Below are 4,749 nucleotides of genomic sequence, written 5' to 3' on the forward strand. Positions count from 1 at the left end.
GTCTGTATACAAGCCAGCCTTCAAACGTCTGGAGAAGGAGGAGAGAACAGTGAAAGTCTGGTCAGAGGACAACATCTCCTCCCTCCAGGCATGCTTTGAGTGTACAGAGTGGAACTGCTTTTATGATGTGTGATGATGTAAATGAACTCTCAGACACTATTTCATCATGCATCACATTCTGTGTGGACTCGATAATTCCCACCAAAAAAGTGATCACTTACCCCAATAATAAGCCCTGGGTGACCAAAGAACTTAAAGGTGTTATCAACAAGAAGAAAATAATTTTCTATTCAAGTGACCTCCTGGAGAAAAAAGCAGTCTCTAAAGAAGTTAAGGAGGAAATAAGGAAGGCCAAAATAAAGTATAGGAATAAAATTGAAAGTCAGTATTGATGTGGAGATGTTAGAGCTTAAATTAAATTTGTTTGTAAATTTATAATGAATGAATGTACAGGTTAATATGGCCAATTAAAATACTTTGCAGTATGTTTGCTATCTTGCCAAATCCACAAAAACATTAGCAAAAGACATCCCAAGTGGGTCAGTGATAATACAAAGAAAAAAAGATCCTTGAGAAAATAAGGACTGGACCAGCAGCTCCTCTAGGTTGCAACGTACCAAACATTGTTCCAATCCAGATTATTCATCTTTAGCATATTAACCGTTCACACTTCTCTGCATTTAAGGTCTTCCTCCTTTTTTTCCCCTTCATAATATTGTGTTAATACATAACATATTTGTTCTCAGCAGTCAATTTGTTACAGATCAACTCAACGTTTATGTATTACCTAAAAAACTCAGTTTAAGACAATCTACTATAAAGATAAAATTGACACTGTTATGGTGTGTTCAGGTAACAAAATCAAGTCAAAGGCACTTGTAATTTAAAGTACTTTATTTGATCACAAATGTAACTCTTGTGTACAGTTAATCTTACACCACACAATAAAACTATTTAGAAGATAAATTAGTTGGGTTTAAAAGATGACTTATGTGTTGCTTAAAGGGCTTAAAGAGTGTTTTCCCTTCCACCTCTTAAACACCCTTTCAACCTACTGAACTTTAAATTGCACATTAAGTCACACAAAACCGACTGTGGGCTACATATTGTCATCATTGTTTTTGTTTTATTAAAAACGTTGCTGAATATGCACTCATGCCCGTGACTGCTCTTCAATATCCTGTATGGTCTCTGGCAGGCACCTGTTACGGGTCTCTGGTAGTGTCCTTGCTACAATTGCCCCCAGTATAGCTGCAGAGCACAGGACAAGCTGCGGGAGGTGCTTCCACACCTCATCCAGAAGAAGGATCAGAGGAGCCACTGCTACACCAAATCGACCCATGAAGGAGTTGTAGCCCATACCACTCTGCCTAAAACACATTCATAGACAAAGGAAACTGTGTGACTTCAGCTGCTACTCTTGTGACACAATTTTTTATCATGTGGAAATGTTGCTATACTGTATATAATAAATAATAAACATTATCTATATAGAACCTTTCAAAACAAAACAAATTAAAATGAACTAAAAGCCATAAAAATCCACATTATGCAAATTATGCAACACAATTTGAGTACAACATAAAACTAAAAATAATAAATGAAGTAAAATGTTCAGGCAGTTCAGGTAAAATCAGAGACTAAATCAGGTGAGATGTGATTGTGCCTTTTAATTCTGGTTAAAAGCCTGGCAGCTGATTTCTGTACAGTCTGCAGTTGTTATCTTAGTAGTAGAGAAAAGACTGTTAACAAGAAAGATAACAGTATGTACAACAATAACAGTATGATATAGTACATGCATTTTAGGTTACAAATCCATGAAACGTTTTTAGGCTGACAGAAGAATGATTCAAAGAAAACCATGCACAGTTACCTCACTACAGTGGGATATAGCTCTGAGCTATACAGTATAACAGTTGCAAACGATGCAGAGGAAAGACCTTTGCCAATAACTGCTACCACTGTTCTTACAATCGACATATCTGAGAGAAGATAAATGCATTGTTAGAGTTTATATAATCTTAAACAACAAAATGACCAAAGGCTTAGATGTAAGTCTGGAAATAAATGAATATCCACCTTTAGGTACCATGATGTTGATTCCGAGACAGACTCCAACCAACAGTAGAGCTCCTACCTCGGTACTTCTCCTGCCTATCTTATCCAGTAAGAAGTAAACTGATATTTTGGCTGGGAGCTCGATGACAGCGTAGGTAAATTGAGTGAGATAGATATTGAGCCCAAAACCTGTGACGTTGAAGCTGATACCATAAAATGACATTGCCCCACAGAACCTAAAGAAAGAGAAATTGCAAACCTTTTTTAAATGACTCTAATCCAAAAAAACATGTTGCGACTTAAAATCGTAAAACATACAGACCAAAGTGTGCCAGTACGCAGGGCCAGTTTCCTCATTTTTGGTGTTCGTATCAGATCGAGGTAGGAATAAACCCGATCTCTTTTCTCTGTCACAATCGTGGACAATGTCTGAAAGAATGCAAAGCAACATTATTTTCTAAAACATTTGATATTAAAAAACATGCAAAGAATCATTTAAAGGCACAAGATTATGTCATTGACTCTTATTTGCTGACTTCAACATCTGGAATATCCTAACCTCTGTATTAAGGTTGTCGGTTAACCCCTCAGCCACCTGGCTGACTCTGGTATCCACCTGATATTAAATGCAAAGATGGTTTTGTACGTACATCACCAACAAATTGGGTTGATTTTGTGCATAACAACAAAACAACAAAGAATACAAAAGAAAAACAGAGTTGTTGTCGACACTGAATTCTGCAAGATCCCAAAAGTTTAATGAGGCAACATTTCTATCATCAAGATATGTATTTGTCTGTATTTCTGTGTCCATCTGTATTTATCACCTGCTTTCCCGTCAATGCTTGTAGAGAAATACCTTGATGGTTGAAACTACTCAAATTGATAAAAAGACAAGTGCTTCTGTTGGACTAAAAGTTTTTGATATTTTTAGTCGTACCTCCAGGTAATGATAGCCAAGATTACAGGTAAGGTGACACTAACAGTCAGCCACCCGCCAGTCATTCACAAAGTAAGCAATAGCTGCAACTCCCATATTCCCAAACGTCCAGGATAAGTTGTCAATCACTCCCACCAGCTTCCTGTGCTCGATGTCTACCCACTCCACGCCTGTAAAAAACAAGGAGCTTGTCACTTTGCAAGGATCAGAGAAAAGCTTTACTACAACGCTTTTTAGAATTTATAGGCCTGCATTTGGTAACCCTGAATTCTGAAATCAACACAATATAGGATATGTTTTTTTCTGTGAACATCACGTAGGATGAAGAAAAAGCACTCGCAACAGCAAACAGCATTCCTGACACATATGACACCAGCAGCATGATCCTTCGGCCAAACCTACGGAAAGTCGGGAAATCTCCAAATGTAATTTATCGATGGGTTGAAAACACTTGGTGATTAAATATTTAGGTTGACAGCCAAGCTGCAATACCTGTCACTCAGACTCCCAAAGGACATGGCTCCGAACATCACTCCAACAAAGAAGATGGTAGCAGTTGCTTTGTTTTCTCCTCTTTTATCACACACCAAGTCCCACTTGTACAAAAACAAAAAAAGAAAGAAAAAGGTTCAGAAAAAAATGTGCTCACGATGGTGAAGAAGTGCTTTTACGTTTGTTTAATATTGTACAAATGAAAGAAATTTAAGTCACCTGTGAGGTCAGAGTAGACTTGAAAGTGCTGTTATCGTACACCCATCCATTCTGGCAGGACACTGTAGGTAGGTCAGTAATGTCGGAGGAGTTGGACAGCAGTTGATACTGAGGCTCTGCAAACATCTTACAGGAGCTCAGACTCCCATCCTCCTGGACTGGGATGCTAACAGCGAGCCTCTCCGGCAGGGATAAATTGCTAAAAATACCTCCATCATCCAGAGAGCTGATGTCGCAGTGGTGAGAGGGAACAGCTGCTATGAAGTTGTTTAGCATGAAGTGGCAGGGCAAAGTGAAGCGGCTAATGAAGCTGATTACGATGATCATTTTCTGAAATCTTCCAAATCCATTAATATCAGCAAGAATATTCTCAAACTTCATTGTGGCCCAATATGTGTAAAATATCTTCCTTTAAAACTGGGAAAAAATCTTTCAATGCGAATGACAGCACACTACAAGTGGACAGACAACTCGCCACCAGACAAGGCAACCTTTGGCATTTGACTATCCAAAGGGCTTCTGGATTACAGCTGAAATAAGTGAATATTTTACCTCACTTAACCACTAAAATAACTCTTGTCTATGTAACTGTGAAGTGTGCAGTCATGGTAATAGTTCGAGCACGAGACATCATTTTATTTTATTTCCATGTACTTCCTAAATATTGTTTCTTTATTGCATTATATGGAATATAAAAGTAGTCACAAATCTGTATTTTTGATGCAAAATTCAGCATTGTTACAATCAAAAACATTTTTTTCAGGAGAGGAGAAGAATTTATCCCAAACACAAAACACACACGATGTTAGTTTGAAAGTAAGCAGCTAACTTTGTGCATATTGTTAAATGCAGTTGCTTAATGGTCAACAATGGGTTAAAGAGTCACAACTCTCACTGGCATACCATTAGAACAACTTTGACTTTTTGAACAAAGCTTTGTCATGTATAACAGTGGAAGACTTGTCCTGTGTAACCCACCCCTACACACCTAAATACATAAATGTGAAAAGAAATGATGCCTTAAACAGCAAATATGTCAA

The 4,749-nt window shown here is 37.7% G+C and overlaps 1 pseudogene; it reads right to left on the reverse strand.

The window, feature by feature from the left end:
• Window positions 1–1,042: 1,042 nt before the first annotated feature.
• LOC128356876 (solute carrier family 22 member 7-like) lies at window positions 1,043–4,090 on the reverse strand (annotated as a pseudogene).
• Window positions 4,091–4,749: the final 659 nt, after the last annotated feature.

The sequence above is a fragment of the Scomber japonicus genome, chromosome 4 (genome assembly GCF_027409825.1).
Source record: "Scomber japonicus isolate fScoJap1 chromosome 4, fScoJap1.pri, whole genome shotgun sequence".
Lineage (NCBI taxonomy): Eukaryota > Metazoa > Chordata > Actinopteri > Scombriformes > Scombridae > Scomber > Scomber japonicus.